The sequence below is a fragment of the Herpailurus yagouaroundi genome, unplaced genomic scaffold, assembly GCF_014898765.1.
Source record: "Herpailurus yagouaroundi ecotype Mexico unplaced genomic scaffold, PumYag 211, whole genome shotgun sequence".
NCBI lineage: Eukaryota > Metazoa > Chordata > Mammalia > Carnivora > Felidae > Herpailurus > Herpailurus yagouaroundi.
In genome coordinates, this window is record NW_024412442.1 from 3,869,174 (window position 1) to 3,896,468 (window position 27,295).

At 40.1% G+C, this 27,295-nt stretch overlaps 1 long non-coding RNA gene across 1 annotated transcript in view; it reads right to left on the bottom strand.

The window, feature by feature from the left end:
• The window catches only part of LOC121016531 (uncharacterized), a 42,673-nt gene extending 36,999 nt beyond the window's left edge, over positions 1 to 5,674 (bottom strand). Inside the window, exons 1-2 of the long non-coding RNA XR_005784337.1 lie at positions 5,397 to 5,674; positions 2,888 to 3,005 (exon numbers count right to left, since the gene is read on the bottom strand). This is a non-coding gene — a long non-coding RNA (uncharacterized LOC121016531). The remainder of the gene's footprint in view (positions 1 to 2,887; positions 3,006 to 5,396) is intronic.
• Between the last annotated feature and the right edge of the window lie 21,621 nt (positions 5,675 to 27,295).

The window sequence follows — 27,295 nt, forward strand, 5'->3', positions numbered from 1 at the left end:
TGAGCCCAAAGCCCGACAGCGCTGCAGACACCTGCGGCCTTGCGGGAAGCCGGGGGTGGGGGGTGGGAATTTGCGGATTCCCGACTGTGCACCTGCCACCGCGGGGGGAGCAGCACCTGCGGATTTGCTGGGAGGGGCAGGGATGGGGGCACCTGCAGATTTGTGACTATACTTTCGGATTTGAGACTGTGCACCTGCGGCCTTGTGGGGGCGCACCTGGGGCCTTCACCCTTGCTCTTGGGGACTTGAGGACATGCACCCATGGCCTTGTGGGGCGCGCTGTGGCCAAACAAATCAGCCTCCACTGTAATAGTGGGGGTTGTAAGCAAAAGAAAGAATCGCCCCAGAGTTTAAAGCATCTTTTATTCTATTCAAGAGAATCGAGTATTGTGGCTCAGAATGAATCAAAACAAGAATAAGAGAAATGAGGTGAGCTTTAGAAAAAGAGTTAATGGTTTGGGAATTTGTGAAGAATGGTAAGTACTGGAGTGGCACTTGTGGGGAATGCAAGACATTCACAGGTAAATACACAAAACTACCTTACATACATTGAACAGTCATGTTTTATGTACGGTGAGAATGCTTAAGTCTCTCGCAGCAACTCTCAAGGATGCAGTATTACTAACTCCTGTCACCAGGCTGCCCATCCGATCCCCAGAATTCATTCGACCTCTCCAAGTGTGTGCCCTGTGGCCAGGATCTCCCGCTTTCCCTCAGCAGGTTGGCACACACATGCAGCTTTGTCCCAAAATGTTTAGTAGGGAAAGGAGCAGAAAAGATGGGGAGGAAGCAGTGAGATGGGTTAGTTGGATGCTGAGTGACTAGGAAAAAAAATGGAGGTCCTGAGGAACTGGGTTCGGACCAATTCAAATGGAAAGGCTTCTAAATGTTTATGTACTTATTTTGAGAGAGAGAGAGAGAGAGAGAGAAAGCAAGCACGGGGGAGGGGCTGAGAGAGAGCAGAGAGAGAGAATCCCAAGCAGGCCACACACTGTCAGCAGAGAGCCATGTCCCGGCTCAAACCCTGGAACCATGAAGTCACGACCTGAGCTGAAATCAAGAGTCGGACACTTAACCGACCAATCCACCCTCAAATGGAAATATACTAAAAGAGGAATAAACAGGGAGTTAAGGTACTGATCCACTCATGTTTGGTGTTCTTTCCACTAAAAAAGAGTACTCCCACCACGAACGTGTTCCTTTTGGGGACTGCGTGGGAAAGTTCATCACTCCTCCTTATTCTTTTACAAACTCAGCAAGTAAGCAACTGGGGAGGGGGCCTCAAATCCATGTTTCTGTCTCACTGCCCCCCCCATCATAACAGGATTTATGTAAAACTATTAAAATTTACTCACAAGACCAGTCAGCATAGCATGTATTTCCCACAGAGACAGAAGAGGAAAACTTCTGAAGTTCCATAGCAATAAATAGCTCTTGGAGTTGTGGCTAAAACCACCCCTGGATGACCTCACCGGGCCCTCAGTACAGAAATGTAGGGAAGATGTAGATGATGTATCGGTATGGGCTCAACGTGCCACATTATGTGACTCACTCAGGGCAACATTACCTCACCACCTTACAGTTAACAAGAATCCTTGTGTCCTTGGCAGCCTGATAGCCTCTTACACAGTGACTTAGAGTGACCTATAGAAAATAGAGCCTCGAACTGCTCTTAGAGACTCATAGATTGTTTCCTGCAGAGGAAGAATATAGAGAGCATAAGGAAGAAAAATAAAATAATTAGAATAAGGGACGCCTGGGTGGCTCAGTCGGTTAAGCGCCTGACTTCGGCTCAGGTCATGATCTCACGGTTCGTGGGTTCAAGCCCCACATTGGGCTCTGGGCCGACAGCTCGGAGCCTAGAGCCTGCCTTGGATTCTGTGTCTCCCTCTCTCTCTGCCCCTCCCCTGCTCATGTTCTGTCTGTCTCTCTCTCAAAAATAAATAAATATTAAAAAAAAATAAGAACCTTTAAAAAATAATTAGAATAAAATAAAAACCCATTGAGAAAGGACTAGTATGGAGTCTGGACAATTATGTAATTGGCTGTCATCAAGTTGATCACCAAGCCCTGTCCTCAAACATAAACTGGCATTGATTTAGAGCAGGTGAAAATATGACTTTGATATGCTGTTTGAGATTACTCCTCATCCCATATTTGGGATCTCACCAACGCTATGCTACTTCTGAAGATGATGGGAGCTATGCCAAACTCATAATGAACCAACCAACCAACCAACCAACCAACCAACCAACCAACAGAACTTTGGCACTGTAGTCCTAGCTGAAATAACTTCAATTTTTATTTTTTTATTTTTTATTTTTTATTATTTTTTTTTTAAATTTTTTTTCAACGTTTATTTATTTTTGGGACAGAGAGAGACAGAGCATGAACGGGGGAGGGGCAGAGAGAGAGGGAGACACAGAATCGGAAACAGGCTCCAGGCTCTGAGCCATCAGCCCAGAGCCCGACGCGGGGCTGGAACTCACGGACCGCGAGATCGTGACCTGGCTGAAGTCGGACGCTTAACCGACTGCGCCACCCAGGCGCCCCGTTAGAACACTTTTAAGAAGACAGTCTGTCAATTCAGCAATTTCAATCGGAAAGAGGAAGAAACTCTACATTTGTGTGAAATCATTGAAAACAGAAAAATTTAGGCATTACTGTGGGGACAGAAATACGATCATATTCTTTAATAGAGAAAAATATAAGCGTATTAAGGTTTAAGAGAAAGAAACAAAATAAATACAGATGAGTTATTGACACTAGTGTTTAGAAGAAATGATGTAATAAAATAACTTTCTACCCAAACTGCCCAGACATGAGAATAGTTGACAAAGATGGTAATGAGCAAATCATCCCCAAGGTTGTACGGGCATAAACTTACCCATCACTTTCCAGGGATGCTGTGGCAGAATCCAAGCATCAAATGGGAGACTGTATTCGGGCAGGTGGCAATTGGGTGGTTTGAGGACTAAATGCAGCCCTGTGATTTCTTTGTTTGGCTGTAAGATATTATTCAAAAAGAAACAAATTTGTTTCCATACAAAATTTAGAGGATTTGGCATGAAAATCTTAATTTCTTGCATATCTTAGAATATCTCTTGGCACTTGTGCATCAGAAAATTTAGCAAAATTGGACTCTGTTATTTGTGGCAACAATAAATAAGAGGCAGGAGTTACTGGCCCCTTTAGACAAATTTTCTTGTCTCCATTTAACCACAGGCAGAAGTGGTTAATTCCCTACATTCCCAACACTAACTACTAATTGCCATTTCTCATCTTATCTGAGCTGCTGTTCTACTTTCTTCCCCTTAATTACCTTCAGGGCTCTACAGGCATTCTGCTTTTCTATCTTTGGACTAGATAAAGTAAGATGCCTTCTAACCTGGAATTTTTTGAGTTATTTATTCTGACTTGATAATAGAAACTTCCAGGTCCTTACCAGTTCACTTAAGCCAGTGCACATCTAGGAAAATGATATCATATTACTAATAAAAAGTTAACTGAGTAAACAGTTCACCCAAGAGCACATAGCTAGTTAGTGACAGCTCTCAAAATAGGGCCCTTGACTCTTGATTCCCTGTGTATTAGGAATTATAAACTGTTAATCAGACACCCAGAAAACCTAGATAGATTTTGGTAAATCACATTTTTCTGTAATCCAGTTCCAAATAGCCTACCTACTTTTTTTAATTTTTAATTACAGATATATTTATATTTATATTTATATTTATATTTATATTTATATTTATATTTATATTTATATTTAAATAAAACAGCCCATTATCATGTAGGTACAACCTTTGAAAGGTATAAGACTGTCTAAAGCAGAAATTCTCCAATACCATTTATGATTGTGTCATTCAAGTAAAGAGTATTAATATAAATGTATTAAAAATATAAGCAACCAAAACCATATTGGAACATATATTATCTAATTCTATTATTTAGAAGGGAAAAATATAAATCCATGCACAATGCTACTGAGTTCACACTTCTTATCTGACACTGCACTGAGGCTTCTCAGATGTAGTATCTATTTTAATCATCACTTATTATTAATCAGATAACTTTATTATCCCTGTTTTGCAATCAGAGACCTACAAATGTTACGATCACAAGTTACTCAGAGCCAATCAGTCTAATTCTAAAACCTATGGGCTACAACTGTCTACGGTTTTATCATTGGACAAACCTCCTTCTCTCTCACATGGCTTTAATAGGATCTATTGTGTGGAAGTGGTGGTGGGCCCATAGGACCATGACTGGGCACACCATTGTTTACGATCTGCACGTGAAGGGAAGGGGGGAGTCGCAGGTTGGTATATTCAGAGCCTAGAAAGCGATGGTACCAATCATGGATGTCCATGTCTTTGAAGTAAGTTAGGACCTGGTTACACATTGGTCCCATCCTGTGGTGGCATTTCAGAATTATTTAGCTATTATATGATCATTTGATATTCTGATGTTAGAACTCACCTAGTGTGGTCATTCGAAATTCCCATGAAATCTGTCAGAAACATTTTTCCATTGCCTCGTATGTGTTCAGAAAGGATCGGGAGAGGACAGTTGTTTCTAGCCATGATGGACTACAGAGAGAGACACAGTCCCTGCCTTGCCCTAGTGGTTCAGAGGTTAATTAGGGCAATCCACCCCACAGTGAGAAAGCTAAGAAAATGAAATCGTCAGTGCAAATTCAGAAGAAGAAAATTTTTTATAGTAACATAAACCACCTAGTTCTGAACTTAATTGCTAGTTTACTTGACCTAAAATAGAAGAATTATGGATGGATAAACTATAGCAATAAAAAAAGAAAACTAATTACAGAAAAAGATACTGCTCGTGGTGAGTGTTTTCAAAAGCCATTACTTTTAACACATATAAAAGCTGTGAATAAGGGGCTCCTGGGTGGCGCAGTCGGTTGAGCGTCCGACTTCAGCCAGGTCATGATCTCGCAGTCCGTGAGTTCGAGCCCCGCGTCAGGCTCTGGGCTGATGGCTCAGAGCCTGGAGCCTGTTTCCGATTCTGTGTCTCCCTCTCTCTCTGCCCCTCCCCCGTTCATGCTCTGTCTCTCTCTGTCCCAAAAATAAAATAAAAACGTTGAAAAAAAAAAAGCTGTGAATAAGCTTACGTGGAAAATTAAAGGCTTGAACAAGGGGAGACTGTGTGTGTGTGAACACACTTGTGTGTGGGAGTGTGTGTGCTGTTGTATCTTGGTGGTGTCAATCAGCTAAAAACAAAACTTATTCAAATAACACAATGATACTGTCCCCAGTAGGCAAAGGCATTTAAAAGGCAAAGGCATTTAAAAGACAAAGTGAAAAGGCATTCAAATACGTCTTAACAGAAATACTGAAAATAAATTCATGTAATTGTATTCAAAGTGACAATACCTTTGTGCCTTGCAGGACTGGAAAAGTAATTAAAGGGAAGTTATTCTCAGAGCTAGAAAGGCTTTAAAGTGTCATCATCAGGGCCGTGTTGACGTTGCTCAATGAATCCTTGACCACTGCTTCCATTTTGGACACTGCTGGACAGAGACATTTTCTCCATAACATTGCTCCCAATTCTTCTGGGTGTTGATTCAATTCACAGCTCTGCTCTGTCCAAGTCAGAAACCGACACTCAGGAAATAGGTTCAGTCCTTATGGATCATAGATGATGTTATCTACATGGGAGAACCTGGCTTAGGAAAAAGAAAGAGAAAAAAGGATTGAGTTCATTCTGCCATAGTTTTATTCATCTGATGGCTTTCACTTTGTTTCCTTCATTTGATCTGAATACATACAAACTAAGAGGAAAGCTCTGGATTTTCCCACATATCCTCACAGAGTTTTGTTAGCCCAAAACCTCCCAAAGTCAATGACTAATCCAACATGAACTTTCTCTACTGAAATTTATGACCACATAAAAGTCTTACTGGCATAGAGTGGTGTTTTACACACAGACTCTGGGGCCAGAGTTTGAATTACGGTTTTTCCAGCAGTTGACCTTTCTGATATTAGACCTTTCGATGCTGTACTTTCCCCATCTAAATACGGGAAAAGTAAGAGACCTCCCTTTGTTATAGGCTAATATGCATAAAGTCTTAATGGAGGAAACACAAAAGAGAAGTGTGCTGTATTAAACTAAGCTTAGGCATGTCAGCTCGACTGTAGGAGAAGGAGGCTGGCTGGCAGACGATGGGATGCCCTTCTGACGGCCTCCCAGAAGCCTCCTGTCAGGTCAGCAGCAGGCAGGATGCCAGTCGGCTTAATATCTCCATTAATTACGTGTGGCACCTTCAACAATGAGATGCCAGCAAGGGAGGGGAACGTTTCACACGTTTATGGTTCCCCTGCCTCTGAAACAGGCTGTCTGCAAGCATACAATGATCCATAGGTGATAATCCATAGGTGAGCTCAGGAGTGAGCCCCAATGACTCCCGCTAGTGGTTTCTTAGACTTATCAGCTGTGGACCATAAGACCCATCAGGTTTCCACATCATCCTTTACACATACATCTCAAAAATGTATCTTTTTTTTTTTTAAAGCAATGTAATATCTTAAAAACATTTCAATGCAGATTCCTATTTTCTTTCTTAAATGGGCAAAAGGAAAAGAGAAACGGCCAGTACCCTTTTGTCAGTGAGTAATTTAGTCATTTCAATGCTGTGACTTTTATTTACGAAAGAGATAAGAGATTCTGTCTGTTCCAGATGCGATCATGAAACATCTCTGAGTTATAAAATTTCACCTTCGGTTTCCTTAGAAATGAACTCCCTTGTGAAAATGAGGGACATCACTTGTGTGTCCTACTCATTTTCAATTCGAATATCTTCAGGATTTCATGTTTAAAGGAACAGACTTTAACAAGTCAAACGCTATGATTGGTTTGATAATACATTTTTCTAGCTCTGGCTGATTTTATGAATTGATCATACAAGATTACTCATTTAAAAAATTATATTCCAGAGAGCACTACTTTTAATGGTGAGAAACACCTAGTTCTACAAAAATCTGATCTGAGACTCTCTTTTATTGGGTAAAATAGGAATATGGCTGTGTTTAGACATCTGAATCCCTTTGTCTCATTGGGTCTTTTGGTTTTGAACTCAGTCTTTAACACAGAGTAGGGGCTATAAAGCTGTTCTTGCTGTGCTGAAGGTAGTCGACACGAGGCAGTCATGACTGCCGGCTAGCTTGTGTCCAACAAAATGCTGTCTGTAATGTAGACTCAGTATCAGTGAGATAATGTCTGCCCTATTAATTTTAAACAACAACTCTTTTCACTTGGCTACTTAAAACTTGAATCCATTAATGACTGCTGTTTGCCAAATGTGTATTTATCAGAATTGGAAGAGGTGAGAAAGTGTTCGTTCGTCCACTGACAAACGATGGCACAGATGGTTCCAGATATGTAAAGTGAAGCCAATTAACTTCAATAGTGCCTAAGACACATCTCTTCCCTAGACACTCAGCATCTAGTGGTTGACAGAGACAGGGAAATAGGCGATTACAACCCAGTGTAGCATGTTTTACCATACATTTAAGTAAAGCATGTGCACAAAAGGGGCCATAGCAGTCAGAAACCTTTTCCGATTCAGGAGAGTCACTACCACAACTGGAAAAAGAACATAAAATGCATACTGCATTGAAAGGGAGCCATGTTCTCATCCACCACCTTGTAACGTAGGTATTTGTGTCTATGGTAGTCATTGCGTTCCCAAGAAGAGAAAACTATGTGCCAGCAGAGTGGAGAGTAAATCCAGGACTCCTGAACTGCCTCCATGAATGCTTCCTTTTGGAAATAGTGAAATTAGTAGGAATGGAAAACTTTATTAACACCTTTTACTCATTTTCTTATTTTATTATATATTTATTGACAAGTAGACAAAAACTTATCAAAATTTATATGAAAACTATCCACTAAATATCTAAAGATAGATATGGGAAAATTAATCAAATGACATCTTGCAAAAGAAAACATTTCCCTCGAGTTGTTATAAAATTCCTTGATGATGCTGGAAGTTACAACCATTTTAATAGAAACTCTGTGTGGAGTGCTTGTTGACAAATTATTCTATCTTTGGTAGGAGTAGAGAGAAACGTAGTTCCATAGCTAGGCAAATTCTATGGTATTTTATGGTGTTATAAGATTTACTATAACCTGAAATGATATATTGTATATCTTCTAAAAATCGTTCCCTTAGTGATTTAGTGGAAAAACACTTTCCCCTTCATCTGTGCTACTGTAAGAGAGTGACTCATTATTGTGACAAGTGGACCCATCAGAGCTACCTGCAGGCCAGGCTGCCCAGATTAGTAATGACCTGGGAAATAAATTGGCCGTTCGAGAACTTTCTACTCAGCTGGAGGAGAGGTGGTGACATCACAGGGTCATTCTAGCCTGTAACTGCTGCTCAGAGTAACAGGCCTGAATCCCAACGGCTTGTTGAGCTATGTCAGCATCACACCCTTACCTCCCAAACTGATTTACAGGCTAAGGGCAAGCCCAGTGTACAGGTATCTGAAAAATAACACCTTGGTGTCATTTATCATAGGAGAATAGCTTTAAGCAGAACATATGATTAAAATGATTCGCAATTGGCCTCTGGAGTCAGCCAGATCTGGGTCCAAATCACAACACAGTCATTTATTAGATTTGTGACCCTCAGAAATCTCCTGTATTGTTCAAAGTTTTTATTTTCTTAGCCCCCAAAATGAGGTTACAATCATTTACATCTCAGAGAAGGTGGTGAGTTTGCATTTACTCCTCACTGAACAGCTATTTATTCATAGTTAACCTGTGTTAGGCATGTTCATGGGCAAATCCTTCCATCCTTAGGTTGCATTTTGGTTTATGGTGATAGCCAATACACAAGTGAATATAAAATACATAGACTGTGACATCTGCTGTGCGTATATTATGTGTGCTATGATATGACAGAGTGTAAGTGAAAGAGGCTATGTTATAAAGAATCACCATGGAAAGGTCCTCTGAGAAGGTGACATTTGAATGAAAAAGAGAATGTCTTCTGTGTGAAAAGCTTGGAGATCTCAGAAAGCCAAAGGAACAGCAAAGAAAAAGTCTCTGTGCCAGGGAAAACCTTAGAACATTCAAGGATAGACTTTAGGATAAGAGGAAAATGACCAAAGCAAACAAGAGTGAAGAATTAGGCAGAGGCTCAGGGAGAGATGGTGGGATTCCATTTAAGAAAAATAAAGATATGAACATGATCTGACGGGCATCTTCAAAAGACCACTCCTGCTGCCTGAAGAGGAAGGAGCCCCGCCTGGAGGTAGAGAAACCGGAAGCGGTGAAGGCAGCAGGGTAAGAAATACTTGGATCTGAATTAGGGGGACAGCCACCAAGATGGAAGAAGTCATTGGATTCAAGATCTACTCTGGAGATTTGAGTCCACAGGATCTAACAGTAAATTGCACGGAGGAGACAAGGGAACATACACATGCCATCCAGTCTGACCCGCAGGGCACTGGCCTGAGCAGTAAGGTCATATTGGTGCACAGATCTCAGACACAGGGAGGTGGGGGGGAAGCATGCAGTTACAAGTGATAGCTGGGCATCCCAGGGTTACTGTCAGGCAGGCGGCTCCTGGACACGCCCAGAGTTTGAGAGTGATCAGGGGTGACTGGAGCGAAATGGCACGGATCCCACAGAATGCGTGGCTCAGGGCTTGGCGTGTACTGTGGCCTTAGTGACTGAACGCTTCTATAAAATGGGGACTGTTTCCAAAGTGAGCTCTACAGAAAAATTTCTATTCGGAAATTTTCTAAATTGGGCCTTTGAATGACGAATAGCAGACAGAGGATGCCGTTTCTACCTCTTACATGCAAATGCTATTTAATTTCCACAAGGGCAACAGAAGGAGTAATGATTACGTGCTGCCCTCACAGCCTGGCTTCAGTTAAAGAATCTCTGTGAGTCCAACAGCATATTCGTGTGACAAGGACGGCGGGAGACAAGCCCACATAGGTGTCCGATGTGGGCACTGTTGAAACTCCAGGTCTGCTGCCTGCTTTGCTCTGGCACTATGAAGTAGCTCCAAACACCTCTCAGCCTCAGGTTCCACGTCTGCGAAATGCAGATAATAGCAGCCATGGCAGGGGCTTTGCGGGGATTAATTAAACACGGCAACGGAATCAGATAGCATACGAGGACCTGATAAATTTTCATAAGTGTAAAAGGGCAACCAATAGCCTTTGCAATACGTTATTATGAAAAAGACTGTCAAGGAAAATCACAGAATTAACAGAAGAGTATTTTAAGAAATCAAAGTGTTAGAAAATAAAACCCTGATGATTTCACCACACATACCTCGGCCTTAAAAAAGGACAGGCGTCTTATTACAGAGATCTGGAGCAAGGTCTGGGAGAGACTTCTTAGCAATATGTAGTTCCCAAAATAAGCAATAGCTTCACCGAGGAGTTACCATAATGGGGAGCACATTCGAACTTATGCATTATTCACGTTTTTTTCTGAATCTGAACTAAGCGATGAAAAATAATGAAAGGGAGAAGCTTGTAATAGATTTTTGTAAAGCTGGTACAGGCTTGTGTTAAACTGACACACGTCTGTTACAGGAGAGCTCCTGTGAGCATTACGATTCTGTCCATTTCTTCTGGTAAAGAGGTAACAGACTCTCCTACTTTGGAGACTGATTTCCCTACTACCTTAATTATCTCCTTTAGGGAAAAAAAAGGCACAAAATCCATCCAACGGGACTCAACAGCTTTCATATATTCTTTGCTGATTTAATTGGCTGAAATTTACATAAGCTGTGAGTGCATTCTCTGAAACCCAGGTTCCATTTCTGTGAAGGATTTAAATTCAGGATCCGATGTGGTGTAGGGTGTTTTGTATCTAAAAATCTCTGTTGCCGATGCTGCTCCTCTGGGCACTGACAGGACTGAAAATCTCTAGGTGACCTCCATCCCTTGCTTCCCGTTTCCGATCAGAGGTTGCTGACAGCCTCTCTTGCAATCGGTAGCTGAGCCCAGTCACCCCACGAGCTTTGTCTCCTTTGGTCTGTTTCTGTGAGGCCCCCATCTTATTCTCCTTCAGAGCTTCCCTTACTACCCACTTCGCCTTGCCAGGATCTGAGGGCAAGGTAGATTCATTTCTCAACAAATTTCCCAGATCTGGAAGAATAAAATTCTTATGGACTATGGTCTTATTATTCTTATGGACTATGGTCTTATTACTGCACAGATTAAAGAGAAGAGGATTTGGTACATGTGCTGAAGAGGAAAAGCAAAATCTCTGTCTAGAAAGAGAGGAGGGGCGCCTGGGTGGCTCAGGCGGTTAAGCATCTGACTTTGGCTCAGGTCATGATCTCACACTTTGTGAGTTCAAGCCCCATGCCGAGCTCTGTGCTGACAGCTCAGAGCCTGGAGCCTGTTTCAGATTCTGTGTCTCCCTCTCTCTCTGCCCCTCCCCTACTCACGCTCTACTCTCTCTCTCAAAAATAAACATCAAAAAAAAAATTTTAGAAAGAGAGCAGAGAAAATGTAGTATGTGTCTCTTTTGACCCTATAATCTCACTTCCACGAATCTATTCTAAAGCTCTACCTCCGACCCTAGGAAAATGCATGTGCATTGGAGCCTCAGTTGTAATTGCAAAACATTAGAAATAATCTCCGTGCTCATACCTGGAAAATAAATGGACGCATCCAAAATTAGAATACTAAGCTAATGTAAAAAACAACAGCAACAAAAGAATGCTGTAGATCTCTGTGAACTTCTGTGGAATGGTTTCCCTGTGATATTGTTAAATATAGAAAGCAAAATATGACCAATTATCATAATGTTCTATCTTTATTGTGAAAAGGAGAAATACAAAATAAAAACAAATACACAAGTGTCTGCTCATTTGAGCAAAGGAAATGGAGAAAAAATAAACCAACAGATACTGAGTCTGATCAGTTACTGGGCATGAGTAAGAAAGTGGTGGAAAGAATAAAAATGCGATGAAAAGTCTCTCGATTCTTTCTGGTACAGTACTGACTCTGGAATCATGGCAATGTTTCATGTGCTCTAAAATTAAATAAATAAAGTCAACGAACATAACAGGAAACTTAAAGCTGTGTATTAATAGACACAAATAAATATAAACATATCAAACTAGGAGAGTGAAGGAAGTACTAACCCAGGTAACTTTTAAAGCACAGTTTGGACTAATCTCCTCAGGCTAAAGACAAACATAATTTTAATCAAATATTGAAATTTAAGTAGTTCTTTTTTGCCCTCAAATATGTACTAGCAATCCTAAAACTAGTTTTGTACGTCTGAGGACTGAATAAATAAGTAAATACACTGTGGATAATGACAGCCAGGTTTCTCCTATTAGAGAGTTACAAGTATGGAAAGGAAAAGAAAGCATAGAATCAATGCCGCCATGTTGGATTGGAATTAAGGGTGTCAGTGTGAACTCATGAGAAGACAGATAGATAAATAGGTAGGTAGGTAGGTAGGTAGGTAGGTAGGTAGGTAGATAGATGATCAGATAGATAGACAGACAGACAGACAGACAGTTGATAGCGTGGGGACGTGTATCTATAGATGAGGGTGTATGCTGTAAATGTATGTGCTCTACGTGTCAGCTCTGCCCATTCAGAGGAATTGGAAGCAATAAAAACCTAGCAGCAATGGCGACACATGCTCTCATACCTTGATTTCTAAATACCATTCTTTCCTAAATGGAGCAAAGGCTCCTTTGGAGAAATGACTAACTCCAAGTCTGGGACTCACAAGAATAAAACTACTTTATTTTCCTAGGAGTGACATTCCATGCACAAGTAGGAGTATCTGAATAAGATTTGTGTCTTGGACTAGAGATCAGGAAATTATGACCCTTGAACCAAGCCATCCTGCCACCTGTTTTTGAAAATGAATTATATCGAACACAGCCATGGGCTTTTAATTACATATTTTCTCTGGCTGCTTTTGAAATATGACAGCTTAGATGAGTCATTGCAGGAAAGATCTGCAGAGCCTAAAATAACTACTATCTGACCCTTAACAGAATAAGTTTGCCATCCCCAGGATTATATAATGGTATAGAATCAATATTAAGTTCCTGATCTGGTAATTGTACTGTGATTACATAAAGTAATTTCTTATTTTTAGGAAATATACATGGAAACTTTGGGGAATAAAGGAGTATCCTATCTTCAATTATTCTTCAATAGTTTAGAAAAACATACTATCATGATAAATTACATATATCTCAATAGATAAATGATGACAGATAGATAGACATAAATATCATGACTGACAGAGAAAGGGGAATGAATCAGCTTTTGTGGTAAAAGCTGTAATTAAATATTAGCAGTTGGTGAATCTGGATCACGAGTGTCTAGTTATTTTTGTACTAGTTTTGCAAATTTTTACAGTTCTGAAACTATGTCAAAAATATTAAAGGAAAGTGAAGGGGGGAGCACCTGGTTGCCCTCTTGGCTATGCCCTGTTTTCTCCAAACACCCCTCCCACTGGGCTCTAATTCTGTCTCTTTTGTGGATCTCTTTTCCTTACACTGCCCCTTGTATCATTTGTAATTCCAGTGTTGGAAGAGGCCAACATGCCTTAAGGTAATTAAATAAATGTTCTAGAGTTCTCCTTTCGCAGATTCTGTAGGAAATCTAACAATGTCCATAAGATTTCTCCGCATTCTCATGACAGGGAAGACTCTCATTATCCCTTCTAAATACACCAGCTTCCAGGGAGCTGGGAATCCCATTTCACTCGTACCACTAACCTTTCCTGTAAATGTCTTTATTCCTCTACTCTTTACCAACCCACATATGAAATTCAGCCTCCTTTCCCAGGATACCTTACATGCACGCGCGCACACACACACACATACACCACTACAAGTGCCCGGTGAGAGGATGTAAAATGAGGATAAGGCATCCATCATCTACAAGGGTTCTTTGTGATCACACTGTGTGTATTCAGATACTGCACTGCTTGTATTTCTCCAAACACTATGCTCCAGATCCTTGCTCGCCCCCCTATACCCTTCGGTCCTCTCTCCCACAAGTTTACTTCCTCCTATCTTATTTTAAAGAGCCATGCAACTCTATATTCTGAAGTCTAGATCCACATTTGGATTTCCAAAAAGTCATTCACGTCTCTGCTGAAAAGGCATCTTGGTTCTGGATGGAGTCTCACCTTCCAGCATAAAATTATAGGAATCCATTCTTTTTATTCCATAGAGATAAGAGCTATATGGCATTTATTGACTTATAAACAAATATTTATTACACACACTTCTACTTCAGAAAAAGCCCTGGGACTTGTAAATCTCAGAGCTCATCTTGAAATACTAGACACTGAAGCTGCCCATCGGGCCACACTGGTCTGCTACAAGTAAGTACAGCAGCAAGAGCCTGGACTCTCTGCAAGACCACCTGCCTTTGAAGGTTCACCCCGAGGCAAGTCAGTAACCCTAGCCATGCACGTGCCTTCTTTCCTTCCAGTGTTTAATGACAATTACAACGGCACTTACTGCAGAGTCATTCACACTTGTGGCCACAGCAATTTGAGGATCTTGAAACCTGGAGACAAAGGGGCCACCAAGAAGCAACTATTTAACTAAATAACGCTCCATGAAAATTACATAATACTGTGCAGTCATTACATGATTGACATACACTTGTTTGTGGTCTCAGAAAAGTATGATTAAAGAGAAGAATTTTGTGTATGTATATTATACTTAATGCATATTTAACATTTGATCTGTATTAAATATATGCGTACTTAAATCTGGGAAGAACTACCAAAAGTCTGATTACCTACTTAAGGAACTGGGTAGAAAGGCTCTCACTTTTTATTTTGTACCTTTTTATACTGTTCAGGTTTTCTCCCCACATAAAATGGCATTATTGTTGACATGACCAAAGGATATACAGGCAGCGAAATTATGGGTAATTTTTATTTTATTAGTAGTTTACTATGTAATAAAAAATCCAATATATGTTCCAGTTATATATTATGAAAGGGGATAAATTATTAATAGCACCAATGCCAGCGACTGGCTATAAATTGAAAAATGTCCTTGTGAGTTTTTGACATTTATAGGAATCAATGAAAATGAATATGATTATATTGACAAAAAGCAAACAAAAAATAAGAAAACACATATGCATGCGATTAAATTATTTTACATAGTTATCAGTGTAGAATACATGTTTTCTGCCTCTTAACTACTGTTATTTTTGTTGCTGTACTGCTATTGCAGACCCACAGTCACAGCTCCCATCAGTGATTTAAATATGGGTAAATAAAGGGGCGCCTGGGTGGCTCAGTCGGTTGAGCGTCCGACTTCAGCTCAGGTCATGATCTTGCAGTTCGTGGGTTCAAGCCCTGCGTCGGGCTCTGCTGACAGCTCAGAGCCTGGAGCCTGCTTCAGATTCTGTGTCTCCCTCTCTCTCTGCCCCTCTGCTACTCACACTCTGTCTTTCTCTCTCTCTCAAAAATAAACAAACATTTAAAAAAATTTTAAATCTGGGTAAACAGGGCACAACATTGGACAAAGGTGAGAAAATAAGCTCATTTAAAATGGTAATGATTTCAAGAAAGTGGTGATCTTTGAAATATTTCTAAAGAAAATGCCAGGAGACTATTGCTCCAGGAAAGGAAAGGCACATTTGAATTCCTCTCCTCCTATGTTGACTAAAATACTAAGTCTGGATAATCTGACCTGAGAGCAGAGTTAAGTGAGTTCTGAGTATTTTTAGAAGAGACTGATTCTTACTTCTGTCCCATCCAGGACTCAAAGGCTGCAGAGACAACCATCAAAATAAAAGTATGCTTCCCCTTTGGGACCCTGCCATGTTGACTGTGAGAAAAATCAGTAATAAATGTGGTCAAGTTTACAGCAGTGTTTTAAAGTGGACATTCCTTAAGGTGATGAACTGAGAATTCAGCTCTGTTCCGCAATGAAGTCCTTCGGTAAGAAATGGACTGTTTGTGCAGTAGCAGGTGTCTATACTAATAGAACGATTTTGGTTTTAATTAGCAGCATTTCCCTGCAAAATAATTACATATGTTGTTTACTCAACTTTTTTTTAAGAACCATTAACGCTTTTGTAATCTCCTTTCTTCCCAGACGACACTCTAAAAGGCTTTAAAAACTTGTGTTTTCATTATGAAGGGAATACAAAATAGGTACTATGCTGATGGCAAAGTTTTGTCTCCCACAGATATTTCATCCAGAGATTCAAATAAACATGTTCACAGCCTTACATGCAACATTCACTTTGAGTTTTTACAAACTTTATCGGGCTTTTTATTGCAAAGTATTGAAGCTTAAAATCTGGAGAAAAAAATTGTTTAGAGATACCCTAAAATGGATATTTCCTAAAGGAAACTTCTACAGGTGCCATTAGCTCTCATGGTTGCCACGATGGAAGAATGAGGGGTGGTGCATGCCTCAGCATGCACAGCTGGAAGCTAGACTGCGTGTTCCCTTCTGGACCAAGTATGGTTGACAGAGTTCAAGGCTCTCATAAGGTAACACCCAGAATAGAAATATGTCTGGAAAAGATTCTTAGGAGTCTGCTATAGGGTCACCCTTTGACCTCAAGATCTTCTATGTGTCTGTCAAGTTCATAGAGACTCAAAAGTAGCAAACTACAGGTCAGAATCAACTTGATTTCCTTGTTTGAAGATTGGGCTATCTGTGGACATCTCGTGGGATTGGGTAAAAAAGACTGTGTTTCCTAGTGAGGCTACATGTCAGAAAACCAACTCATTGCATCCTTCTAAAGACATAGCCTAAGGGGGTCTATGGTCATAAGCCTGTAATATCTTATTTTAATATGCACAACTTAACATCTGAGGATCTCGTATCTCAGGGCCTCTGATTTTTATCTTCTGTAGAGGAATCGTTAAATCACAGAAGCTGTCTTAATATGCTCATGTTACAAGATAGCAGTCATTATGAAAGGAAGGAAGATGTTTAGTTAGATTTAATTAGGAGATTAAGCAGAGATCATCTATATTATATGCTCCCACCTACTAATGGGATGACACCACGTTAGATACATAGAGCAGTTCCAAACTGGAAGAAAAAACTTGAGGACAATATGCCATTAATTTATTTTTGACGAAAAAGGTAGTGGGAAAAACCTCCCAGACTGCATGGGGCAAGACACAAATGTGACCGACCACTGACAGGAAATGTCATAGTTGACTAGATCAGGGTGTCTTTCTCTCAATAAAAAGACCTTGATCTGTCAAAGTCAGATATTCAAAGGCCACAGCCTCACAGCCATCAAACAGATATTGAGTCCAAGCCTAGTTTCAACGTATGTACCAACCTTGCAGTAAGCAGCGTGTACACGTTCAAAGACTCACCACATGAGAAGGAAGAAGCTATCCCTGCTTTCTCAAGAGCTGAATGGAAAGCACAGTTTAAAAGAGAATTCTTGGGGAGCTTGGGGGGCTCAGTCAGTTGAGCGTCCGACTTCGGCTCAGGTCATGATCTCGCGGTCTGTGAGTGTGAGTTCAAGCCCTGCGTCGGGCTCTGGGCTGACAGCTCAGAGCCTGGAGCCCATTTTGGATTCTGTGTCTCCCTCTCTCTCTCTGCCCCTCCCCTGCTCATGTTTTGTCTCTCTGTCAAAAATAAAATAAACATTAAAAAAATTTTTTTAAAGAGAATTCTCCAGTGTAGATAAGTCGAGAGGGTAGATCCTACTGTAGCTGTGATTGTTTTCCTCAAGCGGCTTCCCCATGTTGCACCCGCACACATTTTCTTTATGAGCAAGCATAAAATTACTCTTTACAGTTTAGCATCAATAGTAATTGAAGCAAACGCGTGAAACAAGTCTGGAAGGGTGCTGGACAGCGGCTGCTTCACTGCTCCGTGAAAGAGATGATAAACACTTTGGATAAAAAGCTGTGTCCACTTCCCCTATAAGCACTCTTTCCGCCCAGACTAAAGACGGCAGTGTGTGCTGTTCCAGAGACTCCTCTTCCTCTTCCTGGAGGGAAGGAGCTTCTTCACTCTGTCAGGAATACGGTGTTGCTGATTAAATGTATCTAGTGTGTTTAATTTGGGATGTCCTGTCAACATGTGCAAAATTGAGGCCAGGTTTTAAATCCGTGAAAATGGGTCTCAAAGGCAAGAAATTACCTGGAATGGCCTCTCATATTTCTAACGCTTCTTTAAGTGATGCAGTTTTTAAATGAAGAATAATGAATGGTTTGCACACCAAAGTAAGATATCCTAGATTAAATTTATAGGAAATGTCAGCAATTTCATTTAGACAGTTGATAAAGAGACTCTACCATTTAACATGCACAGGTCTTCAAAAGGCTCAGGAGACCTGGTCTCCAGCTTTCCTGTGATCTTGGTCAAGGGTGTGGGTCTCAGTTCAATCATTTAAAACAGTAAGAATAAGAAAAAGAACATCTGCTTGTAATTATGGTTTGAGATTTCTGAACGGCGTGCAAAGATCCAGATCATCCAAGGTTTTCCCACCTCTTTTGGTAGAAAGCCTTTACCCAAGAAGCGAGGGGGCAATTAAGGCACCATTTAGCAAGGGGATCCAGCTGTACTTGGATCCCCAAGAGTTTGCTAGATGGAGAATGAGAACCAGAAATTCATCGCTCGCTTCCTTTGTATCTGACATAATGGAGAGTCAAAAAGTTTCATGTGATTTGTATGCAAACCTCAGCTAAATCTATAATGCCTGTCTAAATACAAAGAGAAATTTTCTTCTGTTAAAATCACAGATAAAATACGGATGCATGTATAATTATAAGTCTTGTAACTTTAGAATTCTAGAGAGAAGAACTAACACTGAATTGGGTCCCCCTAAGAGGAATAAGTTGAGAATGTGACAATTACCTAGTGAATCCTGGCTGCAGGCAGCCAACCTTGATAATTAAAGCTGGAGTTTAGGCTTAATATGTGTCTCTTATTTAGACATGCTGTAACATATCCTGAAATGGTGATTTATCTTGTCAATAACGACATGTCCAAACTGCAGTGTTTCCTGGTACATAATTGATATTGAATACATTTGATGCATAGCCAAAATTTCAGCGTTAAAACAAGTTTAGATAATACTGTAATATTTGATTCAGTTAATGCATATATAGCCCACTGGGTTATGCCACCTTTTAGTCTAATTAAATATAGTCTTGCTGTGCTCTATTCTCACAAGAAATCATGAAAAAATTAATAAAGTTATGTGTGGTCACACAGTCTTTCCATTTATATTTCATTTTATCATAAGATCATTTCTATTGTTGTTTTGGCTGCAAAAACTAAGCTGGATTTTCTTAAGCAGCACAGTTAATTGGTTTGAGACTCCCTGGTCAGTATATTTATTTGAGCTGCAAACATTTTTTTCTTAAGAAGAAAAAAAAAAAAAGAAAAAGAAAACTCTGACTTGAGAGAAGCTATAATTAAAACAGATAACCAGGCCAAAAAAAAAAAAAAAAAAAAGGTAAGGGAAATATAAATAGGACATTAGTTTCCCAACCAAATATAATTACTCCTGGTTTTGTTGAAAAAATGGTTCTCTTATAATGGGATCTATAAAAATTTCTACAGATTTTTTTCAAAAAGAATTCTAAAATGCAATTTATTTTAAAAAGGCAAATTCCACGGGATCAGTAAAGGGTTTTATCTCTACAGGTTTTATCAGTCAGTGCTTCTGGAGTAACCTCTAATACTCTCCTACTTTTTAGAAGAATACAAACAAGGAAGCTCAGTCTGAATGGTTTGTGAAAGTTTGGGTTTCTGAAACATGTATAACACGTCTTAGAAGAAGTACAAACAATTCAGTCTTAGAAAAACACAGGCTATTTTCCAGAGTAAAAACATATTTGGAAAGGAGCCCTTCAAAGTCCAAATCTACCAATAATCATTACGTGCTGGCTACATGTTACGTAGATGACAGGACGGTACTAAATCATTATCTAAATGAGCAAGTTTGGACACATGTGGTAAGCTTTTTCTTCAAAGTTAGAAATGCCGGGGGTGCCCGGGTGGCTCAGTGGGTTGGATATCCAACTTCGACTCAGGTTATGATCTCATGGTTCATGAGTTCAAGCCCCACGTCGGGCTCTGTACTGACAGCTTGGAGCCTCAGGCCTGCTTTGGATTCTATGTCTCCCGCTCTCTCTGCCCCTCTCCCACTCATGCTCTGTCTCTCAAAAGTGAATAGTAAAACAATTAAAAAAAAAAAAAAAAGAAAAGCATAGCAATATGCAGAGGTTTACATACCCTCTCTCCCCTGGGGTACTGATGGGTATCATATCTGGAACAAATAATGTCTCAGTTTACTCCTTTACATGGAGGTTTAGATAAGGAGTTAGAGCGGAAGTGGAAGAATTTGTTTTTTTCCTAGAAGCCAGAGGTTTCATCTCATTTCGCCAGAGGAGGAGGAACAGAGGGATTGGTTTCTTTCATGGAGTCTTTCGTGGTTGTTGTTTGGCATAATGAAGGAAAGGGGATGAAGTGACAAATGAAGAGGTATGAAGAGCTAGCAGGCTGGTGTTTCTCTGGCTACTTCTCTTCGTCTCCATGACTCCATCAATCCTCACAGTGTCTTGAGCACCGCCTGGGACTGGGCCAGGCCTCCCCGATTCCATTTGCCAACAGAGGACACCAGAGTGCTTAAGCTGCCTGGAGGTCAGTGCTGGATGGTGTGGGGGGCAGGTCCCCTAAATTGTTGGCATTTTTGCCATTCACTGCAGCGTGCAACAAATTGGAAGCAGGTAGAAAAGCAGGAGGAAAATGGGGGAGAGGTCAGTTGTTATTTTTAAATTAGTCTTAACTAATCCCAAACAGCAACTGAAAAGAAATCAAATTTACAGCCCCTTCTCCAGCATTTTACTTTCAAACTGGAGATTTGGGGAAGTCTGGCCAACACAGTCAAGTTGCACTCTTTCCATATTTGTACAAATTCGTTCCTACTCTGTGCACAGCTATGTAATTTCCCTTTTGTTTAACATAATAGCATTAAACATAATTCAATGCAGAGAGATTGATGTAGATACTTTGCTATTCATTGTTTAAGATTGATGTAGATACTTTGCTATTCATTGTTTATGCATATTACCACCTGATAAGTACAGGATAGTCTTTTAACTATGTAAACTTTTTTTTTTTTTTAAGTGTTTCTCTATTGGGGCGCCTGGGTGACTCAGTTGGTTGAGCCTGTGACTTCGGCTCAGGTCATGATCTCACGGTTCATGGGTTAGAGCCCCGCGTCGGGCTCTGTGCTGACAGCTCAGAGCCTGGAGTCTGCTTCAGATTCTTTCTCCCTCTCTCTCTGCTCCTCCCCTGCTCGCACTCTGTCTCTCTCTTTTTCAAAAATAAATAAACACTAAAAATATTTCTTAAGTGTTTTTCTATTACAAATAATGGTACAGCACTCAGGCTGGTCAAATACATCTTTGAGTGCCTGTCCAGTTAATTTCCTAAGATTATGTCCTGAGAAACACCAGACCCAAGAATGTGAACATGACTAATATAAACACCTGTGTTGTGTATTGCAGAAAAAATGAAAAGAAAGAAAGAAGAAAGAGAGAGAGAGAGAGAGAGAGAGAGAGAGAGAGAGAGAGAAAGAAAGAAAGAAAGAAAGAAAGAAAGAAAGAAAGGAAAATGACCCTTGGAAAGCTTTCTAGTTTTTATTTTACCAGGGATCTAACTTAACATATTATTTCACGAGGTTTCACTATCACTGGGTTTTATTTGTCACATTTTTATTTTATCTATTATTTTGTGAATTATCTGTTCACACCATGGGCCAAAATTCTATTGTAAATGGTTAATTTTTATATTTTTATTTGATGCCACATTTTATGTACTTTTAATCACTTTCCTCTTATCTGTGAAAAATATAACCAGTTCCTTTAAAATATTAGTCTTCTGCACGATGTAACCTTGTGATAAGCACAGAGCAAGTACAAAACCAATTACATGAAAGTGTCTGGAAAGTATGCTATTTCAAGTGGTATTATTGTGTTTACAGGAAGAAGAGGATCCGAGTGTAAAACACACCCCCCATTCATAATCCGCTGTCTCATCTGACATCAGGGGTAGAAGGTATTGTAAGTACAGAAGCTTGGAATCGGAGAGACCGTTCTATGAACTACCCTCTTTACTGATCAAAATGATGCAATGCCTGTCCTGTGTCTATACAGACACATACACGATTTCTTCTCTCTTATAGTTTACATCTTAGATTTCTTACTTTTCTGCCTCCACTTCTCATGTTTTCTCATCCTCGTGAGGTGTTGAGACACTGTGAGGTTTGTACGTGTGCACAAGGGGTGAGGCTGGAGTGAGCTCTACATTTATAGGACAGCATTCAAAGAAAAGTCTGCCTGTGCAGCTAGAAACAGCTTACACAGTAACAGACCTGTTTTATAATGTAACCAAAATAAATAATTTTGGCAAAAACATCTTTGACCTTTTTCATGGATACCATGATTGTTTTTTTTTTTAATAATATTATTATTATTTTTAAAGAAAACTCTACCCTCAATGTGGGGCTTGAACTCATGACCCTGAGATCAAGAGTTGTATGCTTGGGGCACCTGGGTCGCTTAGTCGATTAAGTGTCTGACTCTTGGTTTCAGCTAGGGTCATGAGTTTGTGAGTTCTAGCGCCACATCAGGCTCTGTGCTGACAGTGCGGAGCCTGCTTGGGATTCTCTCTCCCTCTATCTTTGCCCCTCCCCCGCTCACTCTCTCTGTCTCTCACAAATAAATAAATAAACTTGAAATAACAAAAAGAAAGAGTCGCATGCTTTACCAACTGAGCCAGCTAGGCTAGGCATCCCGGTATTGAGTTTTAATTTTAATGTCAGTATAGTTAATATATGGTGTAACATTAGTCTCAGGTGTATAATATAGTGATTCAACACTTCCATACCTCACCCGGCGCTCATCACAACAGGTGCACTCCTCATCCCCATCACCTATTTCACCCGTCCCTCCACCCACCTCCCCTCTGGTGACCATCAGTGTGTTTTCTGCAGTTAAGAGTCCATTTCTTGGTTTGTTTCTCTCTCTTTCTTTTCATTTCCTTTGCTCATTTGTTTTTTAAACCACATATGAGTGAAATCATATGATATTTGTCTTTCTCTGACTGACTTATTTTACTGAGCAAAATGAAATCTTGCAAAAGGCAAAATTTCATTCTTTTTTATGGCTGAAAATATTTCATTGTCTATCTATCACCTATCTCACATCTTCTTTATCCATTCGTTAATCATTGAACACTTGGGCTGCTTCCATAATTTGGCTATTGTAGATAATGCCAATATAAACATAGGGGTGCATGAATCCTCTTGAATTAGTGTTTCTGTAACACTATTGTTTGGGTCAGGCCAAGCAGAAGACTGGGTGCTGGTGGGGGTGGGGCCTACTTAGTTACTGACTTCATTTTCAATAGGTCTGTGTTTGTTACATTGGTTTCCCAATTTTAACAAAACTGGAACCATGATTACTTTGTATGCACACAGAGTAATGCAGGGGTAAATCAGGGGTTCATTATTATATGATTAAAATAAAAGCTAGAATTGAATTAAACCTACCCAAACCAAACTTGGGCTTAACTCACCAAGCAAGTTCTGTCCCTCAATAACCAAATTAAAAAAAAATGGCACACAGATATTTCCTTTAATACTCTTAAAAGAAAACTATTCTTTAAGACATTGACTGTCTTTATATGTGTGTGTGTGTGTGTGTATAAAATGTGTGTGTACATGTACTTTTATTCTACTATGCTGATATTATGAGATTCTTTATAGATTAAATTTTTCTGTGTGAGAAGGTATGATACAAATCAGTCCCCTGTGCTGAGCGAGAGTGGCTTGGAACACCTTGGTGGGTCTGGAGAGGTTGGCCTCTGCCTCTGTAATTAATGTATTTCAACTGGCGGGTACAGAGCCCAGATCCATAACAGGAAACCAATGCCCCAGGAAAATGTTTTGTATACAAATGCCACTGAATTTAATTGGAAGAGGCTTTGTTTTAGAAATCAGTGTTCCAGAAGAAGCCAAATTAAATCGACACTTATTCTGGACTGCCCTGGAGAAAGCTTTAGAATTTAGGCAAAAAGAACCAAAGAAGCAACTTGTTTAGAGAGAAGGCATCAGATGTGTCTTTAATTATATGCAAATGCCATTACAAGCCCAGATGAAAATATAAACTATCTGAATTTCATGGTAAAGTTACGACAAGTAATGTGAGCAGTATGAAGACAGAGCTCTACCATGAATAAACCAAGCCCTCACCTTCTAATATATTTACACACATAGAGATAGGAGCTCTTCCCTTTTCAAATAGTCAGAAATAGTCAAGCAGTCATAATTTCTCTGGATAAACACCATCATTTATTTTTTATTTTTTATTTTGAGAGAGAGAGAGAGCGAGAGAGAGAGCACGATCATGAGGGGAGGGGCAGATTGAGAGAGAGAGAGAGAGAGAGAGAGACAGGACTTGATCTCCTGAGCCGTGAGATCATGACCTGAGCCGAAACCAAGAGTCGGATGCTTCACTGACTGAACCACCCAGGCACCCCAATGCCATCGTTTCTTATTCAAAATTTCTTTCCAGCTCCAAAGCTGTATCCAAACGTAACTGGGAGACAAGTTTGCATCGATGCCTCATGGCTCAGCTTCAGCACACCAACCTCATGGCACTACAGAAATGTATGATTTCCCGACTTTGGCAGAGACACTGTTTCATCTCATGCTCACGGGCAACATGGCTACACTGCTAGAGGTCCTCTACTTGCTGTGTGCGGATCTTCAGATCTCACTTTCTCTCCGAAGTTTCCCTGTTCCTGAGACTAATCTACTCCTCCCCTCTCTGCTCTTTTGATTACGTTAGTGTATAATATCATAATTGTACTCTCTTCACTAACAAGTATCAAGTTAGAAGTTAGAAGCTTCTTGTAACAAGTTAGAAGCTTCTCTCTTCTTTATCTAAATATTACATACAGTAACATGGAAGTTATTTTAAAAAGTGTTGGCTAACCATACCATACTACAGCACGATGAGCACAGGTAGACCAGAATAAAATGGGAAATGGGGAAGATGAATTCCCACAAAATCAATAAAGGGAAGGATTCCCTTTATCAAAGGAGAAGAAATATCCCATGAGGACAAATATATTGGGGGAAAGGATATGTTAAATACACTTCAGGGCACAGGGAGAAAGGTGATTGAAATAATATCCTACAGAACCAGAATCTAGAGAATTCTAGATCTCTAGCAAAGAGAACACCTCTACAAAAACACAGCTTTACCCTCTCCTGCATCCTCCATACTCGACAAAGCACCTGTCATTGACAAACTCAAGACCACAGCCATACAATCAAAGGGTCTTGGAAAATATAATTATGGCTTTTCATCTTGGTGAAGTGGGGAACACAGAAGGCAGTGGCACTGATTTCGGTTGACAACTGACAATCGTGGACAACTCTTTTGTCTCAAATCAGATGTGTTTGAAAAATTTCATAAATAGGGCAAGAGTGAAAAGAAACAAACTTTAGAAAATAAGCTGAGATGAACAGGATTTATACCACCTGAAATAGCTGAGAAATTATGACGTAAATGAAGTAATGTAAACTTTATAGAAGCAGTTAATGTTTGGAGGAACAAACAGAAACAATTGGAAAATAGAGTTCAAAGAGAGCATTGAAGACATAAGTAAAATCTGACAAAAAAGGAAGGGAAAAGAGAATTCAGTTGTATGTAGGATAAATACTGTAATCAACCTAGAATCACATTGTGAAGCAATTAGGTCTTTAACAGGGATAGACGGCATTGAATTTAAAGAGGTGTTGTTTGTGTTCAATTAGACTGAGTTTGGAGAATTTCATTTAGGGAGGACCATGGAGTGAAGAAGTTTTCCTTTCATACAATGTAGAAAGATGTTAATCTGTGATTACAGATATGTTAGAAAACACACACACGGGGGCACCCATGTGGCTCAGTCAGTTGAGTGTCTGACTTTTGATTTCCACTCAGGTCATGATCCCAGGGTTGTGGGATCGAGACCCACATTGGGGTCTGTGCTGATAGCATGGGACCTGCTTGGGATTCATATTCATTCTCTCTCTCTCTTCCCTTCCCCACTTGTGCTCTCTCTCTTAAAACACACACACACACACACACACACACACACACACACACACACACACACTCTCTCAAACAGTGAACTTCTCAAAGTCAAGGAGAAATAGTTAAAGATACAAAAATTCCTGCATAAAACAAGGTGAGAATATGGAAGGCATTTTTTTTTCCGGATAAAAAGTAGGAATAGAAATAACCATAAGTTAATCTTAACAAAATCCCAAATCATTCATATATACATATATATATACACACACACACATACACATATATATACACACACACATATACACATATGTATGTATGCATATATATACACATATGTGTGTATACACACATATATATACACACATGTATGTGTGTATATACACACACACACACACACACACACACACACACACACACACACTGCTTATTCACTGCTAAGCTGTCAACCCCTAGTGCATGAGAATATGCTTCTAGGAGAGAAGTTGCCCACAGGACCCTAGCAGGTGCAAGAGAGGTGTGGGTGGTTGGAAGGCAACAGATGACCTCTTAGGACTTCAGAGAGCTAAAAAACAATTTGAGGGGAGACAAGGAGTCCACCGTGGGGATGCCAGTCAAACATGTGTCAGGGACATCCTGTAAGAAGACACACAGCAGCACAGCTCACATGGGGAGAGGGCTCTGGGCTGGATGGCCTGCTGCCCCAGGGAGACCTGAGCATCTGGACACCAATGGGGCCCATGGAAAAACGGCAGAAGCACCATGAAAGTCTCTATTTTACAGAAAGAAAACAGAGAAAGGTCGTGTGGATCCACAGGGGCGCCCTGATATGCACGGCACACGGGGACAGCTGTTTTCCATCCTAGATCTGTTTTTAATGAAGTCCTTCATTTTGTTCTACCAAACTGAGTCATCGAATTTAGTGCACTTTGCTCTGCTGTTAATATCATTTTTAAACATGATTTTCTCTGGATCCACACGTTTGTTTTACAATTTCCCAATTCAAATCATTTGGACTGGTATTCCTCAAACAGCTACATGCCTTTTTCCAATTTTTACTTGTTAATAGACACTGTAAAAAAAACAAATGAGTTAACAAAACAATAGCAGTTGAAGAGTCAGTCTCAAGTCATCTTAAAGGGACAAGCTCTTGTAATCCTCACGTTTTAATATAAGTTTATAATATTACTTTATT